This window comes from Alexandromys fortis, unplaced genomic scaffold, assembly GCF_014885135.2.
Source record: "Alexandromys fortis isolate MF-2015 unplaced genomic scaffold, M_Fortis_MF-2015_v1.1 scaffold_358, whole genome shotgun sequence".
Classification (NCBI taxonomy): Eukaryota; Metazoa; Chordata; class Mammalia; order Rodentia; family Cricetidae; genus Alexandromys; species Alexandromys fortis.
The window spans coordinates 389613-410414 of NW_026068229.1; the positions used below are offsets into that span (position 1 = coordinate 389613).

The 20802-nt window shown below is 39.8% G+C and overlaps 1 long non-coding RNA gene across 2 annotated transcripts in view; it reads left to right on the plus strand.

The window, feature by feature from the left end:
- Window positions 1-20802, plus strand: part of LOC126493712 (uncharacterized) — a 76971-nt gene that overhangs the window by 2697 nt on the left and 53472 nt on the right. The window contains exon 3 of one of the 2 annotated variants that reach the window (XR_007589862.1): window positions 2525-2733. This is a non-coding gene — a long non-coding RNA (uncharacterized lncRNA). Of the gene's footprint in view, window positions 1-2524; window positions 2734-19012; window positions 19376-20802 lie in introns of those variants that run through there. The other variant, XR_007589861.1, reaches the window with a different exon arrangement.

Consider the following 20802-nt stretch of genomic DNA (forward strand, 5'->3'; position numbering starts at 1 on the left):
CTTCAGATTTCTGTAGGAGGAGAGTTCTTTAGGTTTCTGTGTTTTATGGAAGACTGAATTGTATATAGAACTGGACCTTTCCTCATGGTTTCAAATAACACAGAAGTTTCTTGATGCTGATGCTACCACAGTTTGGTTTCTTTTTTTACATCAAAGTACCATAGACTGGGTAACTTATAGATGGAAAAGATGGCTTTTTGACTCACGTTTTGGTCTAGAGGTTGGCAGTCCAAAATTAGATATCTATATCTAGAAAGATACTCAACATTGCTTAATTCATCACAAAAACAAAAACAAGTAAGCTGATGGGTAGAACTGATCCTCTAGTTAACCTGTCTTAAGAGAAAGCAGACATTCATTCTGTTGACTTAAAGGATGAAGTACTTTTGACAACAGGATTGAAGTACACCAACTATAAGAACAAGCCAAGTGTTTGAGACATTATGGGAATGATCACTCAAGGGGCAATAAGTTCCAGCCATCTAGCATTAGCCCTCCCCTCAATAACATCAGAAGGGGCTTTTATAGGCAGAAGAAGGAGAAGGTGAAGGAGGAAGTTGAGGAGAGTTGTGTGTTATTTCTTTGAAGAAAGAATACAGCACACTAATTGGTAGCTGGTTACTTTAAAATTATTGAGTAGGGTATAACTATGTAGTTCAAAATGGCTCTGCCAAACTTATATGTTTGGCAGGCTGGCTTGAATTTAGCATCCTCAGCTAAGGTATAAAAGCTAACTAGAAAGATGCATAAGCTATTGGCCAAACAGTACTGCAAATAACAGTTTCTGAGTGATTATTTTGGGTCTGGCAGCCAGTAGAATGAACAAGCAGCCTCTGCTAACAAATTTGCACCTATGTGGTTGACTATATCCATGTAAATCCTGAGAAAACTTGGAAGGAAATTCTAGACACATAAGAACAAAGTTAAACACAGCTTCTTGGTATGTGGCATTTTTTTCTGGATGGGCTCTGTTTACTGGTGGTGGGTCAGAGCACCACAGCTCCTTTGAGAGAAGTCTTCTTGATTCAGCATTAGCAGCAATTAATAAGAAAACCAAAACAAACAAACAAAAACCTTGCATGGCTTCTTTAAGAAATGATGACTTCCTGATTCATGATAGTTGCATGTACAGGTCTGGCTCTTCCAAACATTTAAATGGGATTTGTGAGCAGAGTGCTAAAACTTGCTTAATGGTGAAACCACTGCAACCCTGGATCTGGGGCAGAGAGAATAGCTCTCAGAGGCAGCAAACATGTTTCTGCCATGTTGGACTTGGTGAAGCAAGCAGGCAGGACCATGGAGTTGCTCATAGCCATACCTGCTTAGCATTTAAAGAAAGAAAACACTCCTGGTCAAAAATAATTACATATATGGATGCAATAAAGACAGATTCAGATGAAAAAAACTTCTAAATGGGTCACAGTGTTGGATAAATGTATGTAGGCTTGAGAGAGAGAGAACAAAAAATAGAAAAAAAGTAAAACAAAGTCTTTAAAGACACAGAACACATATAAAGACAGTCATAGGTTAAAGGAGTAAATAAACTTGTAGAAAAAGTAATAAAGTAAGAAAAATAAGCCATGTAAAAATGGAATATACACAGAGAGTCTGGATTATGTATATTATTGTGCTTTCTTTGAATTTTTTGGCTGTGAATGAGTTAAGTGCAGAGAGACATTTTATTGTAAGGGTTGCTAAGCTAAACCAACATATATTTTAAAAAGTATCTTGACTTCAAAATTTGAGTTTAAGGATATACTGCTTTGGAAAAGAGGTTCTACTTATATTTCCACAGAGGATGAGAACATGTGGATTTCTTCCAGACTAATGTGGTTTGACCAAAGAAGATCCCCTGAAACAATGGCCCAGATGGTCCAACATTCATGATGCCTTCATGACTGCTGGTTGAGATGGACCTATCCACACAGGATACCCCATGACAGACCATATTAATAGTACCCCCAATAAACAGAAAGTATCTAGACAACAATGCTCAAATTCCCTAAATGATTTTTTATAAATGTCTGTTTACATCTAAAGGGGGATATACTATAGAGATTTGCATTTTTATGGATCTTGGTTCATTGATACAAATTTTAGGCCAGTTTAGTTATATGTATGTTTCTGCTCTTGATTAAGGTATTGTGTTTGTACAGCTTATTTTAAAATGTAATGTATAATTATGAAATATAGGTTAATAGATAGTCATCTATAATAATCTTGTTTGTAGTTAAGTTAGTTAGATTTTCTAGATATATAGAGAGCTATTTCAGTTAGGTAGATAATCTTCAAACCTTTGAAAGACCTATGAAATGTGGCATTTAAAATGTTTTAAAAATTTGGGACTTTTTATGCCAATGAGACACATTAGTTCCTGGCAATACCAATTCACTTCAAGAAGATGATGGGCATCAATGAGGCTCCTTATGGAGCTTGCTAGCCATTGCCTGTACTGCTTGATATTATGTTGTATGGACTGGACATGTAGGACCCATAGAAAAATGACTGCTGAATTTGTCTAAAGGTGAGACCATCCTTCAGGGTTCCTGCTTCATGAAAGAGTCTGCCAGACATTCTGAGGGACACAGAAGAAAGGAATTGATGGACTTTGCCATTACAAGGCTAAACAGATCTTCAAATTTGCTGCTTCATAGAAAAGTCTGCTGGATACCATGGGCCTGTAGACTGAAGATGGATGCCGAGAAGAATGTTACAGAAGAACTTTGTGTTCAGGTAGCAAGATGTCTTTGTCAATTCTAGAGTTTTGGATGTTGCTTATAATACTATATCCTTCTGGGGTCTTTGATGGAGTTGAAGAATAGATAGTTATAATTATAGTTTTCTTTAGTTATGAAAAAGATAAGGCATATATAAATACTATAACTCTAATTCTTGTTTGATACCTGTTTTGTTACATGCAATTTTACCATATTAAAGTTAAAACTTTCTTTTTTACTAAGATAGAAAAGGGGAGATGATGTGGGAGATAAAGTCCTTCTGTATATATGTTGCTTTTGTTGGTTAAGGAATAAAGGACTTGCTTTGGCCTGTGATAGGGCATAGTAGATCTAGGCAGGAAACCTAAACTGAATACTGGGAGAAAGAAAGGCAGAGTCAATGATGCGCCATGTAGCCACAGTAGGAGATAGATGCACCAGAACCTTGTTGGTAAACCACAAGCCTTGTGATAAAATATAAAATAATGGAAATGGGTTAATTTATGATGTAAGAGCTAGCCAATAAGAAGTTAGAACAAACTGTGATTCAATTAATACAGTTTCTGTGTGGTTATTTGGAGTCTGGGCTGCTGAGAATGACTGTGCAGTCTCCTCCAACAAGGTCTCACTTTTATGAATGCTTCAGTTAGAGACATACAACCCCTTTTTCCAACTAGTTCAGGCAACTTGAGGACTAGAGAAGAATAGATGTAGAACAACTAAATCTGTGGTATGGGAAGAGGAACAAGTAGAGATGAGCTCCATTTAAACATAAGGAATGAAATATGCAGTGAACTATAAATGATGCTGAGCAATCTACTGTACAGTCCTGTTACCTTGTCCTCACTGAGGCACACCAGAGTTGGCCTTTATGTGTGGTTTCCCTTTTTGTTTTGTTAGTTCAACTCTTCTAAGCCTTGTGATGACCTGAGATTTTTTTTTGCATTATAATAGTTTCCTAGATATAACCATATGTTGGTAGAGGCTGTGCATTTGTTTCTCAGCTACTCTACCCAAATAATCACACAAAACTATATTATTTACAACACTGTTTGGTTTATTAGCTCATGTTTCTTATGAACTAACTCTTACATCTTAAATTAACCCATTTCTATCAATCTGTATATTACCATGAGGCTGTGGCTTATCAGTAAAGTTCTGGGCATCTGTCTCCTTTGGCAGCTGCATGTCATCTCTCTGACTCTGCCTTCTTTCTTTTTCTATATCTTTTCTAGCCTGGTTATATTCTGCCCTGCTATAGGCCAAAGTACCTTTATTCATAAGCCAATAAAGGCAACACATATACAGAAGGACATCCCACATCAGGCATATGAGTCTTCTTCTTCTTCTTTTTTTTTTTTAAATAACCTTTGTTCATTAGAGTCCAAAAGTGACATGGCTCCACTGAGAAATTAATACAAATGTCCTCGGCTAGAATTTTTTTTTTGTTTTGTGATCTTGTACCTACATATTAGCTTCCTCATGCTCTGAGTTTTCCCAGTTGACTTCTAAACTACCCCTAATATGGCTATTAGACTGGTTGTATTCTTTTGTTTCTGAGGACAGAATTTTCTGAATGGGGTCCGAGCCAAGCAAAGCTTACTTTGAGCTGAAGGGCCAAGCCAGCTGTTCTGTAACATAGTTCAATATTCTTTCTGGCTAAAATGGATCATCATTTTCCTTTTGAATCATTTCCCATCTGGTGAGACATGAGCCTTGGAGACATGGACAGGGAATGAAAACAGACAAACATATCTGTTTATTTAGACATTTTTTAACAGATGCTTATAGCTGCTAAATGCCTGGTGGCATAAAGAAAGGAAAAATTGTATGGCACAGCTATGTGGGGGAAAGAATTTTCTCTCTTTTCTCAGCAAGTTCCCCTGTTGTGGATTAAATTCATGTTCCATTCTTTTATCTCTTCTCATATCCATGTCCTTTCTCATGTAAATGGGAGGTTTTAGCTGCTAGCTGAGTATACTGTCCCACCTGTAGCTCAGAGTTTGCTTTTATGCTTTGCTTTGGCTAACATATAGCGACTCAGATAGAAAAAAAAGCCTGAAATGTGTTTGCTTGCTTGGGCTTTCCATCTTCTGTCCGTGACGAGTCTCCCACTTTAGTTCTTATCCTTTCAGACTAGGCAGAGGAATGAACATTCTGGGCATTGATCTTTTAAGCCCAACTTGCAAAAGGTAGATGCATCAGTCCCACGGGGTCTGAAGCTTGAAGCAGATTCAGCTATGTAGGTCAGCTGGCTTCGTTTCCGGAACCAGGAGCCATATGGATGACAAGGAATGGTGGCTATTTTAAGGTAATTCTTCTGAAATGGGTGCAACATTTTGGAGGCTACTAGAATTAGGTAGGTTGAAAGTAGAGATTGCGCAGCCTCTCACTGTTGAGTTATTCGACCTCGAAGTGTTGATTGTGCTGCTGTAAAGGAAACTGCGTTAAGACAATAGCTACCACCTTCTACCCGCTACTACTTCCTTCTTCTATTACCACCTCCTACTCATTAGTTGTGGTTTCATCATTTGTGGTGGTTTCATCTGTTGCAAGGAGAGTTTCCTTGACGAGAGGTAAAGACTACACTTGTCTGTGGGTATAATGATAAATGTTTATAGATTGTTATTAGGGATTATACTGATTGAGTAAATTGGTGGTTGTGAATCATTCTCTAGTAATCATGGCTTCACTAGCAATATATTGTTAGTACCCAACAATAGTGTCAGGCTTCATTTTCCTCTTATTGAGAGGGTCTTTTTTTTTTTTTAAAAAAAACTTTTTATTGATTCTTTGAGGATTTCACATCATGCATCCTGATTCAACTCATCTCCCAATCTCCTCGATGCCACCCTCTGACCTTGCAGTCTCCCCGACAAAACATAATTTAAAAGTAAAACCTAAAAAACCAAACCAAAACAAACCAAACCAAAATCCAAACAAACAAAAATAAAGCCAAACCAACCAACCAACCAACCAACCAACCAACCAACCAACCAACCAACCAAATAAATAAATAAATAAATAATTTCTCAGCCTGGAAACTGTAGTGTGGCCCTGTGAGTCGTATACCCTGTAGTTCACAATCTTTACTTGTATGTGTTCATTGCAATGAGTCATTGGTATGGTCTGAGGCCTCTGGCTTCTGCTGCACTATCAGGACTGGGCCCTCACTGGGACTCCTCTTGGATATCCTATTGTTGCCTTGCCTTATGGAGATCCTGCAGGACCAGCCCCTTCACATGCTCCAGCAGTCTCTAGATGAGGCGAGTAGCTGGGTTGGTTAGCCTGCCAGCTTTCTCTCATCATCACTACCTGGGCTAGCTCACCCAGTGTGGCAGATAGCAAGGATTGGGGCCAGTTCTCCTCCTTTCCTACCCTCGGGTCCAGCTTACCCATGCTCATACCATTGGGTCCAGCTCTACTGTTTTGCCACTGCAGGTCCACTCATATCGGGATGGACCCAACGGCAGTGAGGCCCCAGGTTTGGGCCCAGTTCCTGGGCATCCTCACTGTCTTCGGATGTCAACAAGAGCCTTAGACATCAGTGCAGGTCCTGACTGTGGTAGGGTCACAGGCTGAGCTAGTCTTAAGTCTAATAAGAGAATTGCTGGTTGCCACCAAGTATTAGTGCCACTAATGTAACAGTCAGATTATCTTTCCATGCTGGTTGTTGATATGATTCATAGGTATCCTAGCTAAGTAAGAATTTTGGTTACCTCCTTCTTTTGAAAACTTTAATGATAACTTCTGGTACCAGAAACGTTAGTCCTCAGGGAGGGGCTGTACAGATTAGTACCAGTTTAGGGTTCTTTGGACCCTGTTTTTGAAATATGTGGTATCCAGCAACAGGTACTTACCTTCCACATCTGGTGGAGGGGATAACCAAGGGCAACAGCAGTAGGCTGTATGTTTGCAGTGTCTCTTAGACTTTTGAATTGTTTTTTTTCACAATTATTAATAAACCTTTTTAAAGAATTTCCCAAATCTTAACAAACCTTCTGTAGAACTTCCTGGGTCTTAATGAGCTTCAGAGGAACTTGCTATGGACGAGCATGAGGGTAAGGTCTGTGATCTCTTGTAGTTTTCTCATCAGAATAAATAGACCTAGGCAGGATATGAGTTCTTGGGGTTAAGCTCAGTCATCTCCTGCTCTTTGTTCTCTGGGATATCTTTTGCCTTTCTTGCTTACTCATGCCCTGTTACAAGTTCCAAAATATTCTCCCAAGACCCACACTGTAGGTTCTGTTTTGTTTGTTGGAGTTCTTTCAGTTACTTGTTCAGTTTATAAATATAGTAATACTTTGGTTCTCATTCGGATGTCTCATGGCATGCCTATCTATCTGTCTCTCCTCGTGAGACTGGCTGCCCCATCGAGGTCTCTCACCCACCATGCAGCTCCCTGCCTGGGACTCATTGCCTGCTGCAGCCACTCAGGGAACTGCACTATCCCTGCCTAGGACTGGCTGCTCTAGGGACCTGCTGCTCACTGCTGCTGTTTGGGGACCTCCAGTGTTTCTGCAACTGCAGCTGCCGGGGATCCTGCAGCATTTTACTTTTACCATTACAAAACTAACAAGATATTAGCCCAGAGTGGCTATTCAAACCCCGAAAACTGGCAGCTGAGTAGAATTTGAATAACAAACTTAGATCTCGGCAAAGTTAACAAGACTTCAGTGTATCACCTGCCCAAATGTAAGTTGAAGGTTTTATTTTGCTTCCATTTCCCATTGTTCATTGGAACATTACCATAGAATTTGCTTATAACATGCTATACATGCTATCCTGTTAATATCGATTTCATTTGCAATAATGACGCCTTCAGCAGCAGACATGAATGTGCACCTAGAACAAGGAGAGAGCTATGAGCCAGATGTGGCAGATCATATGCGTTATTCCTTCTGATTCCTGTCTTAAATAATTTTAAGGTATTCATTATCAGAAATTTTATTGCCTATAAGAAAAATCCATAGTGTTTTGAGATACCAAAATTAAAAAAGGTTAGTTATAGTTATAGTTTTTCTTAGTTATGATAAAAGATAAAGTAAATACAAATATTCTAACTGTAATTCTTGCTTGATAACTGTTTTGTTATATGTAATCTTACTATGTTAAAGTAAAAGCCTTTCTGTTTTGTTTAAACAAAAAAAGGGGAAATGATGGTGGAGGGTCATCTGTCTTATCTCTTGCTTTCATTGGTTAATTAATAAAAAAAACTCCTTCTTGGCCTTTGATAGGCCAGCCCTTAGGTGGGTGGAGTAGACAGAACAGAATGCTGGGAGAAAGAAGCCGAGTCAGGCAGTCGCCATGACTCTCCACTCCGAGATGGATGCCCGTTAGACTCGTCCCGGTAAGCCACACTCAAGTGGCAATACAAATATTAGAAATGGGTTAGATCAATATGTAAGAGCTAGTCAATAAGAGGTTATAACTAATGGGCCAAGCAGTATTTAAAAGAATACAGTTTCTGTGTAATTATTTTGGGTGTAAATCTAGCCAGGTGGAAGCTGGGCGGCAGGAAGCAGCCTGCAGCTCCACACAACAAGGGAAACAGTTGTTTGGTTAAAAGCATCACCTCCACTCCCTCACATCCCTTTATACATAGACTCCAGAATATTTAGTTAGGGGTTTCACCCCAGCCCTTCAGCATTCATTTTGAAATGTTGGGTGGAAAACTCTATCCCAAGCCCCTTGCCCTGTGAGAGGCTTCAGCCCAGACTCCACCTTTAAGAAAGCCCCCCAAATGGTGACCCTACTCGAGGGAGGGCCAAGACCCATCCTACAACTGCCTCCCAAAGGATGAATGCGTGGTCTCCCCTTTTCCCTTTCCTATGGTCTTTTTGTTTTTCCTTTCCCCGTCTCTGTGTTTCCCCTAGGGCCACCTGGGATTGCTGGTATCCGTTAAACCTGGGCATTTTCTAATTTGGTCTGATTTGGTCTGATTGGGATTATTGCATCAGTGGAGAGGTTTGTCAATCAGAAAGTACTTAACAAAAGGTCCAGAAGTGACCGTATATTTTGCCTCTCACCCTCTGCTCTCTAGCAGTCCTGAGTCCCTCTGATTTTCAACTGTGTGCTGGTCTCAACTGCTTAAATTTCCTTTTCAGGCATCTGTTTTTAAGGCTTTACTTTTGTGCAATAGAATACTTCACTCTGTGTGAATTTCATGTGCCTCTCCTTTAAATATACGACGAGCCCAGCTTCTCTCTGTTCTCCATTTAAATATGTGCCACACCAGCCCAGGAACAATACACTTAAGTGGCATTAACGGAGCCAGGTTTTAGCGAAAGCCATTCTTCATTTCAGACCAGCTAGCACTCTTCTTGAAAAGGAGAGTGAGTTCATTACTCAAAACCATACTCAATCAGCAGAATTTTCACCAGTCTAGTCTATCACAGAACAGAAATGAAAATTGTATGCTGCCCAGAACCCAAGTGCTGCTATTGTACTGAGCATTGTAGCAGACTGTACCAATGGCTTGATTACAGATGCTCAAAAAATGGGGAGTTTCCTAACTTAGAGGCCAAGAAACATGCTGAACTTCAGTCAGAAAAGTAATGTTGACTTATATAATTGTTAGGGGGAACCTTTCCGTTCTTTACAGAGGAAGCAGCAACTCCGTGGTCCTCTCTTCATTTTGCAGTTCCTCAGTTTTAAGTGACCACAGTTGAATCTCCTGCTAATTTTTGTCCAAACTTATTTTGCCATAAAATAAACTATGCCATTTTGGAATAATTTGTTCAGCTACTGTGATTTTAAGGTTTCCATTTTTGTTCACTGAACAAATTCTTAATTATCTCAGGGCAATTGAAATGCTTCACAAATCTTTGTGCAGTCAAAGTTATTTCTGTGAATAATGTACGAACGAACCTCTCGGGAGCCTGTCTGTGTTTGAAAGGGTTACTAATGGGCTCCGTCTTTCCCTCACACATATGCCGGTTTATCATCGACAGCAGCCCTCCAGGAGCTGTGTCTAATCCCACAGCCCTGCCTCACATCATAGCACACAGTTTTCAGCTGCCACAAATCCCAGGCTGGGGACTGTCTTCTCTTTCTTTCCCTACAGTTTATGGTATTTTGTTTCTGTGACTTCAGTTCTTCCAGTGACTTAATTGAATTGAAACCATGTTATTATTATTTTTTTGTTGTTGTTACAGTTTTCCCATAACTCCCTCCTTTGAAAATACAGATTTATGATTTTACAATATTTTTACTTCTCAGCCCCACACCTGGATTATCATTTCTTTTTAATAATGAAGTGATTGGTGATGGCCCCCAGAACAATTGGGAGGCTCTGAGTGTTCCTGGGGCCGTTGCTCCTACTGTTGCTAGTTACCACCCATTTAGTGAGAGATCTGCCGCTTCCTTTTGTCACAGTAGATGCTTCTTCTTCAGGTAGAGACAGCTTGTCTCTTTAAAGAGCAGTTACCTTTCCTTCTTGTTTGTAATTAGATTTGTGGAAAGAAAAGAAGCCAAGTTAATTACATTTTACTCTTTTTTTTTTTTTTTTTGTCTATTTCAGGCCTTGACAGGCATTTTCAAACAGGCAATGGAATGACGTCTTCATTAGGAGCATCTACAAAAGAACAAATAGCACTGCCAGGTTTAGATTGTTTCCCTCATAGTCCCCATCTTTTTAAGGGACATTTTTTTAAAGCAATCTCAAACTTATTTTTTTTTAATACAACTCTATGCCTAGTTTTAATTTTTTACAACATTTCACAGAATTTTATGGTTGCTAACTCTTTTTTTTAAAATTTACTTCTAATTAGATGTAACCTAGATATATTTACACTAGGGCATAAAACTGCCAAGAGCTTCAATTCTCTGTCTTCCAAAGGGAAACTCATGTCTCAAAAGTGGTGGTAGCGGCTAAAACAACTCCATTTTGACCAAAGCAATCATCCTAGAGGCTGACTCAGTTAGCAACTTGAGTCTGTTAAAACATTTAGTAGCTGGGCGGTGGTGGTGCACGTCTTTAGTCCCAGCACTCGGGAGGCAGAGGCAGGCAGATCACTGTGAGTTCGAGGCCAGCCTGGTCTACTAGAGCTAGTTCCAGGACAGGCTTGATAGCTACAGTGAAACGCTGTCTGGAAAATCCAAAAAAAAAAAAAAATTGTTTTTGTCTTTAAAACCTTCTAATCCCAGACCTTGAACCCTAGCATTAGGGAGGCAGAGGCAGGCAGAGTAAGTTCCAGAGAGAAATCCTGCCTCAAAAAGCCAAAACAAACAAAAAACAAAACACACACACACAAAACCCCCAAGCCAGACTCGCCTGGGCTGCAGTCCCAAATCCAACTGAGGGGACTGCGGTCAGCTGCAATTTAAATAAAATTTGGCTGATTAAAATCTCCATAAGAGTCTGGGTGGTCTTTCCATATTCTCGATCTCTACCACATGACGGAACTTTTACCTGTTGTGTTTAGAGCACCCCGTACTAGTGGAGTTATTTCATTTTATGATGAATCAGGTTTTCATCAATTTGCTTCCAATTTTATGTTGCTTTTTATACTATGATAATAAAATTTAATGTTTTAAAGAAGAAGTAGATATCTGCATTGGGTATCTGAAAAGTTATTCTTTACATCGGGGCTTTAGCTTATTAGAAATACAAGAATCCTTTTACACTTTCATATCCTCTGGAGCAAGGCGTTCGCTGTTCTTAGCATTCTCTGAAATCTCTACCTATTCTTGAGCTTTACCACATTCTTGGAGCACGGGAACTCAGCATGGAAGATGTAGAAACCTTCTGCTTTCAATTTCGCTGTGAAGCTAAAACTGCTTTGAAACAGGTACATTTTATTAAATAAAATCAAAACAAAAAAGCCCCACCAAACTTACACTAAACACACACACACACACACACACACACACACACACACACACACACACACCCAACTGACCAGGTACTGGGAGCAGGAGAATTCAGGATATCTTGAACTCAGTGGCATGGGATTGTCATGGAAATGCTGCAGCCAGGCCATAATGGCTGATTTACATTGGTAATACAACATTCTCCCTTTTCTATTAAACATTTTGTCGTGAGCAATGATTAATCTTGTGACATTTTCTTTTTCATTACATTCCCTGTGATGAGAATATGAGACTGTGAAATGCCTATTACATTTTATGAATGATGGCTCGTTGCAGTAACATTTGAAAATTTTTCCCCCCACTGCATTGTGGTGCTAGCCAGCTCTCTCATTTGGCTTGGCTATGCAGCTTTCTGATTGAATGCCCCAAAGAGTTAGAAAGCTCCAATGCAGAATACTAAGAACCTATAATTCAAAGGCAACATCAATCATGCCATGCTATTTCTCATTAAATAAGATGGTAGAGAGATATGCTAATGTGGTAGACAACATGAACTATCCTCACTAAAATATGGGCGTTCAAGTCGGATGAGAAATAAATAGAAGAAAAGACTTCCACATACTTTATTATACTCCCTGCCACAAACAAACAAACAGGCAAGCAAGCAAGCAAACAGACCTAATGCCTATAATAGCATTTTTTAATATAGATAGGAGATGTGCAGAATTGTCCTTTTGCATACTAGAGTGTCTGTCACTGACTGCGTGCATGCTACCTGAAATCCTCACATTGGCAGCAGCTCAGGCACAGAGTAAGGAACCAGAATGCAAAGAACAGTTTTATTGAGTAAATGGTTAGGCACCCTGGTTGGCTTCTCCTGCAGTTTCTTGTGGCAAGATCTCCCATTCCTATCAAGGCTGGCCAATGTTCCCTTTTTGGATACCATGAAACATATCCTCTGTCTTCTGGGGGAGAACCAGAATATTAAATTTGGGGAAATCTGGGGTGTAAGGCTCAATGATATCGTCCCTCTTCTGTCAATGCTTTGCCCTCCACTTCATTTCTGTGCTGTGGCGGCTGAGATCAGATTCATAAGGCGATCCTGAAGTGCATTCCCCCATTGATATGCTCTCTACCTCTATCAGTCCCATGCCACAACTCTGTATGAACTTGTCATTGTGTTTGTCTCACTGGATGGTGCTTTACACTTAATATTTACATTCAATTTTCAGCAACTATTTACAAAATGAATAGAGACCATAATAAATGTAAATAAGCTTATCAATGGATTTCTCTGTAGCCTGTTTGATCTGAATAGTTTGTTTTGTGTTTTTTTTTGCTGATGTTATTTGTTTTATTGAGTTTTGTTTGTTGTCGTTCTGTTTGTTTTGTTTTTGTTTTTCAAGACAGGGTTTCTCTGTAGCTTTGGAGCCTGTTGTCCTCGCACTAGCTCTAAAAGACCAGGCTGGCCTCGAACTCACAGAGATCCGTCTGCCTCTGCTTCCCAAGTGCTGGGATTAAACAGAATTAAAAAGTAAAAGACCATATTTATTTGGGCAAAGTACTTGTGTATGTGTGTGTGTGTGTGTGTGTGTGTGTGAGAGAGAGAGAGAGAGAGAGAGAGAGAGAGAGAGAGAGAGAGAAAAGCAGAGAGCGACACAGAGAGAGACAGAGACCTGCTGACTTCTTCAGAACAGCAGGAAAAAAAGAGGGCAGGAATGGGTGGAGCTTGACCTTTTGCATCTGAGTACAAACTATGTAGAGAGTAGCAGCTACAAAGGAACTGCCTGACTGCATCCTGACAGGTGACAGGAGCCAGCAGAATGCCTGACTCCTAACAGTGAAGGGGGGCAGGAGAAAAATCACATGGCCAATCTAGAGGAGGGGGTTTAAATATCCTGTAGGTACACACGGGGTTGATTGTTAGAAAACTGATGTGGACTGAAAAACCTTCTTTGCATAAACACTATTTTATGATAGATTGTAGCCTAGTAGCATTTATCCCTATAGACAACACTTAGGGTGATTGTAAAAAGAAAGATTTTTCCAAGAAGGTGATTGGGGAAAAAAGCATCTTTCTTCTGTAGGTTGATTCAGACTTGCAGAGGCGTATAGGTCTTAATGAGCAGAGCAGGATTGCAACATAAGCCCAGCCCATACTCTGCCCTTTCTCTACTTCAGACAAAATGCACTGATCTAGATGGTAACCCTGGCATTTGAATTTGATGTGAACTTTCATATTGACTCTGTTTAAGATCTAGGCCTAGATTCCAATGTTAAAAAATTACCTTGGCCCATTTCTGTAGAGGCTGTCCATGAAAATTAATAATAATAGTAATAATAATGATGATGATAATGAAGGGAGGAAATCTTATGGATTGATGGTTACATTATGACATAGATGGTGTGGAAGGTTTTGTGCTCATCAAATTTTGCTTATTAAATATGCACAGCTTTTGAATGCTGATATATGGTAATAGATTGGTTTATAAAACTTATTTTGTTCATGACACAATTTTGGACTCATGAACATCTTTCACAGAAGGCTAAAGAAAACTTGATCACGAGCGATCACATCATGCTACCTGTTTTCATAGGTTATACGAATGGAACAAGAATGAATTGAAATTATGAGAGAATAGAGAATTTGGCAATTTATGGCAGAGAATTTACAAATTATGAGAATTTTCCAGTGAGTGACAGCTATATGGTACATATCATCACCTTATAGTACTTAATAATATTTATGTTCTCTAGTTTGTTTTATGTAACTTAATTTTGACAACTTAAGATTAAATTCTCTTCTATTGGTATAGGATAGAAACTTACATGGTATGGTGATCGTCTATTGGTATAGGATAGAAATGTACATGGAATGGTGATAGTCTTGATTCTGGCTCTGCCCCTATCTCAATGTCAAAGCTATTGGTACAAAAACGTTGTCTGGTTCATTCTAGTATGTTGTGATCCTGCCATGGTGCTACTACATTTTAAACTAAAGAAACAAGACCAGGACAAGTTCATAATGAAATGTACACTGGATGGAAAAGAAATTTTATAAAGTTTATTTTAGGAGGAGACCGCTTGTTTGTTTCTGGCCACACAGACCTGAGTAATCATACAGAAACTCTGTTAATTACAACACTCCGTGGTCAATAGGTTAGGCATATTCCTAGCTAGCTAAATTAACCCATTTCTATTAATCTGTGTATAGACACAAGACTGTGGGTAAGGTTCCAGTGTCTATCTCCTTTGGCAGCTGCATGACGTCTCCCTAATTCTGCATACTCTCTCTCTATGTATATCTCTTCCAGCCTGGCTATTTTCTGCCCTGCTGTAAGCCAAAGCAGCTTCTTTATTAACTAATGATAATAAAACTTATTCATAGCACACAGAGGGGAATCTCACATCAGCTTATATCTGAAATAAGATACTAATTTTAATATGTACTTATGTTAACAGGATGCATTTTCTTGCAGGCTGATTATGCAGCTTTTTGAAATGCCAACCTTAAGAGACACAGCAGGTTTGATGTACATATTTATGCATGTATATTCCTGTATAAACTCTATCTTCCGGATATATATTTCCTTTACTTTGGGAATACATGCTTTGTGAGTTTTAACATGAGCTATTGTTCCTTTTCCTTTAACAGATTACTACTTACCTTTGTGTTCATGTTCAGAGCACTTCAACTTTATATTATTGACTATCTTCTCTCACTTTTCTGTCTCTGGGTCTCATGTTGCAGTCATCTCTTTCTTGTTAGTTTCCTTTCCTCACATACCTGACTTATTCTCTTTCTGTCTTGCTTTGTCTCTCTGGATCTTCCTCTCTTGTTCCTCTGCTCAGCCATTTTGGCTTTGTGAGCTCCCGAAACAGTAAGTCCAGAAGTTCAACCACTTATATAACAGAATACAAAGAAGTCCTTACTGAGTTAAAAAAGAAATACAAAGGACATGATTACTCTTAGGTATGTTGGAGGGGAAGGTTTATTGTAGCTATAAGGGAGAATACAGCTAGAGGCACAGGCAGACACATCTGGGAGAGTCCAGAGTGAACAAGACTGCATGCTGAACCAAAATCATGTGAGGATATCTAGGAGGGGAGAGTGGAGAGCCAGGAGCCGAAATGATGTGGGACTCCTCTCTGTATGCTGTGAATAAAGAATCTGCTTTGGGTGTATTGCAGTGCAGAATAGGGCAAGGTGAGAATTCCAAGCAGATAGAAAAGGAGAGAGTAGGTGGAGTCAAAGAGATGCCATGTAGCTGCCCAAGGAGACAGACATGAGACTTTACCCATTAAGCCACAGCCACGTGGTGGTACACAGATTAGTAGAAATGGGTTAATTTAAGACATAAGAGTTAGCCAGGAATATGCCTAAGCAATAGGCCAATTAATGTTTTAATTGATACAGTTTCTTTGTGATTATTTCGAGTCTGGACAGCCAGGAAACGAACAAGTGGGCTCCACTAACACCAGGAGGTCAGGAGACCAAAATGGCAAAGTAAAACGTCTGCATAATCAAAATGGCTGGGTTATATAGGGAAGAACAGCTAGGAGGTGGGCAATCCAGCTGGGAGAATCTACCTGTCAGAGTTTGCTTTGATGTAGTAATAGGCATCTCAGCTGTCTGTCCTGGGTCTGAGATGAGGCCTAGTGTTTACATAGCTTGAATTTTGGCACACACATTGAGGTATTTCTCATTTGGTTGGTAATAATTTATCTATTTTCCGTTTACCTGAATTATACTTAAATAACAGCTTCTTCACCCTTTGATCAACCATAATTTTTCTGAGCAGGTTCTGCAGTCTTAGGACTTTGATGAAGACTGTGGGGGAGTTTAATAGTGTAGACTGACATAGGTCCCTTACCCAAGGAACACTCTAGTGTGAGAAATATAGGTGCCGTGTGATTGTAATGAACACAGCAGGTCAGAATGTGGAAGGTGCCTGTCTGTAAATAGGTTATCCATCAAGATTATCTGTAAGGTAGCCACCTGGAAATCAGATTGCAGTTTCCTCACAGAAATTAGACTTTGGGTCACAGACTATCCGTAGTTATGCTTCTTAGATAATTTAAAGTATATCAAAATTCAGAAGCGTTTGTATCTGACCTTTGAAAACTGAGTTATGAACATCCGTAAACACTGTACCGCGGACTGTCAGCACCAAGTCTGTGAATCAGACAGGCTATGAGTATCTTGCAGATAAACAGAAGAATATTTATAATGCTAGCTAATTAAGGCAATTGGTATTGTTTAAGTAAGGAGGAGAGTAAGCCTATTGAGCATTCTTCCCAAGTGATTAAGGAAGATCGATGGAGCACAGCTTCAGTGAGCTGAGAGCTGTAAATAGGGGAAAAATTACTTTTATTTTGCATTTACCTCACTCTGTCTCTGAGGACTGAGGAAGCCATTAGAGAGGTGCATTGCAAAGAATTAGTAGAACACATTACATATTTTCTCCTGATGACTTCCTGCTCTAGCGGCAATCAGGGCGACTCAAACAATACTAATGAACAAAAATGAGAACGAGATCACTAAACAATCGACAGAATTTTATTTCGTTCCGGTTCTAACGGGGGATTTATCACCTGGTGGTGCTACTGATTCATACAATATGAAAGACAGAGTTTTCCTTTGTGTATCAAGCATTCACTGGGGCTGAGGGCTTTATGCAGTCACATATGAATTTTGATTTACAGTTATGAATCTGGCAGAAGTTTGGGGAAATCAGCTTTAATTTCTCTCTGTGATGTTGAGTGTGAGATGGAAGAACATACTTCTCTCTAGTAAATTCTAAGAAACAAATGCAAGTTCATCTGTTTGTTTAGCCACACTTTCCCAGTTAGAGAAACTGAGTTGGAAATCTTGCCTGTTCGGCACTCCTTCGGAGTCAAAACATTTGTGAGGAGAGGTTTGGAGTAGCACTCAGCTCTCCTGGCCTAAACAAGCTCAGGGTGGCAGCTTAGCAGCATCCGGGCATAGAGGTGTTCCGATGCTCCTTAGTCATCTCTGGGATGAAGCTACATTTTCCAGATCAATTTCTCACTCGTCTTATCCAAACTTAACTTTTGGTCATCATATAAAACAACTACACTTATTACTATGTTCCTTTGTGTGAATAAGACGATGACTTAAGTTGGATTAAAAAAGTTAAAAGCATGACTGGTGTGATTGTGAAATTCTTAAGATGTCTCAGAACTAAGAAAAGATGTGGAAAAACTCTGGTCAGCCCCTTGATGAATTTGAAAACTAGAACCTTAAAGGTAAAGACATTTTCAACTTCCTTAAAGTTTGGGAGTGAGATTTTTTTTGCCACAGGAAATTTTAATAAGAAATAAAAGTCACCCATATTTTCCTTTATTTCTTTGAGCTATTTTTTAAAAAAATATTTAAAAGTTTTTTTTTTCATTTTACATACCAACCACAGTTACCCCCCTCTTCCCTCTTCCCACCCTCCCCCCCCCCAGTTTTCCATCCACTCCTCAGAAAGGGTAAAGCCTCCCATGGGGAATCAACAAAGTCTGGCATATTAAACTGTGGCATGACTAAGTCCCTCCTCCCTGTATCTAGGCTGAGTAAAGAAAGTATCCCTCCATAGGAAATGGCTTCCAAAAAAGCCCGTTCATGCACTAGGGATAAATCCTGGTCCCATTGGCGGTGGCCTCACAGACTGCCCAAGCCACAGAACTGTCACCCGTATTCAGAGGGCCTAGTTTAGTTTTATGCAGGTTCCCCAGTCTGGAGTCAGTGAGCTCACAATAGCTCAGGTGAGCTGTCTCTGTGGGTTTCCCAATCATAATCTTGACCCCTTTGTTCATATAATCCCTCCTCCCTTTCTTTGACTGGACTCAGGGAGCTCTGCCCGGTGTTAGGATCTCTGCATCTTCTTCCATCAGTTACTGGATGAACGTTCTGTGATGACAGTTAGAGTAGTCATCAATCTGAGTACAGAGGAAGGCCAGCTCAGCTATCCTCTCCACTGTTGATATGAGTCTTAGCTAGGGTCATCCTTGTGAATTCCTGGAAGTTTCCCCAGAACCAGGTTTCTTTCTAACATAATGGCTCCCTCTATCAAGATAGTTCTTATCTTGCTCTCCCTCTCTGTCCCTTCCCCAACTCAACTATCCCTCATGATCTCCCTCCCTTCTCCTTCATCCTCCCCCAGTTTACTCAAGAGATCTTGTCTATTTCCCCTTCCCAGAGGCATCCATTCATGTCTCTCTTAGGGTCCTCCTTGTTACCTAACTTCTCAGGGGTTATGGGTTGTAGCCTGCTTATCCTTTTCTTCACATCCAATGCCCACTTATGAGTGAGTACATAATGAAGTGCTTCAGCAACAGTGACTGAAGAACTTTTGGGGAAAATAGGCAAATAAAATTTGCCCAATGATACAGAACATCAAACATGATTGGCTTCACAAAAGCCCATTCTGGTGTCTAGTTCGCATCGTCCCCTACTTTCCCTACCCACAGAACCTGTCTATTTTTAGCGCATCTCCCAGACATTTTAAACTCAGTTTATTAAGTCATAGTTTCCAATGGAATTGACTACATGTCTATTGAATTTACTAATTATAAAAACACGTGCAATGTAGTTTTTTTTTAAGTGTCATTTTTTTACTCAGCTTTGAGACTAGCCCAGTGTTTTCCTCCTGTGTTGTGGGAGGTCCTTCCGCCCCTCCAACCAATAGCTGCTGTGATACCAGCCCATTGGGGCGTGGTCTCTCTCCCTTTAAGAAGCGGCTATTTCCTCTGCTCGCTCTCTTCACTTCCTGCTTCACCGGAGACTAGACTCCCTTCCTGGTTGTGCAGATGGCTGTTGTCTGGGACGGTGATCTGTAAGTTTTTTTCCCCTTTAAATAAATAACACCCTATTAATCATAACTCCAAACTGGTGTGGCATTGTTCGTGACTTACGCCTTCACTCCTGATGAGTGCCTCCACCCTGATTGCCTCGGAGCCAGGTTCCAGAACACAGCAGTGGGGACTCCTCAACTACATCAGCCACAGAGGTTATTCCAATTTGCTAATCTGTAACCCTCTTCACCTTCTCATTCTCCTCAACAGCCACAATGGAAGTGTCTGTTTACAACTGCCTTCTGTGGTTGCCACTGATCCCCAGTGGCACTGTGTGGTCCTCCTCTTTCTCCTCTGTGGTGTATGAATGTAACAAACCTGGGAGCTCCTTGACTTCTGCCTCTGAATCTATCCTGAACTCAGCACGCCTCATCTCAGGCAATGCAGGTCAAATAAACTGATATTTGTTTTTCCCTATTGTGAAGCTTGTGAATTTAAAAGAAATATCATTAACCTGTAAATGTTAACTGGATATAAATCTCAATTTTAAGAGCTAGTTAGGGGCTGGAGAGATGGCTCAGAGGTTAAGAGCACTAGCTGTTTGTTCTTCCAGAGGTCCTAAATTCAATTCCCAGCACTCACATGGTGGCTCACAGGTCTCCTTAATGAGACCTGGTGCCCTCTTCTGGCCTGCAGGTATACTTGAAGACAGGATACTGCATACATAATAAATAAATAAATCTTCAAAAAAAAGAGTGAAAGAGGTAAAATCTTAAATAATTCACAGACTACATATATGGTGATGGACTCCTTAATCCGAGTTTGCTGACATGAGTTAGTTTCTCTGTCAGGTCTGAATTTTCAGCTGTCTATTTGACATCTAAATTTAGACTTCTATAACTTTCTGTCAGTCTTTTAGTGACAACTAATCTCATTTCATTATACTTGTTATAAAATAAACTATTTTCAAAACATTTCTTTCTCTTCTTTCTTTCTTTAAATTTTTCCGTCCAATATATTTTGATCATATTCTTTTCTGCCCAACTCTTTCTCCTCCATTTTCTTACCTACCTAACTTCATGTTTTTTCTCAACACTTCTCTTAAACAAGACCCCACAAACTAAAAGACAAAAAAAAATTAAAGTCAAAACTAACCAACCAAAAAACCCAAAACCCAATAAGACAAAAAATAACAAAACAAAACAAAACTTTTACACAGAAACACACACACACACACACACACACACACACACAGAGTCTGTTTTTTATTGACCAACTACTCCTGAAAATGGGACAAGCCTTGGAGTGTGACTGATATACCCAGTGATTCTTCATTGGTAGAAACTGATTTTCCCTTTCCCAGCATACTTCAATCGCAAATAGCTTCTTGGTTATGGGGTGGACCTTGCATCTACTTCTCCTTTACAGTGTAGGACTCTTGTCTGGTTTTAACTTGGGCCGGTCTTAT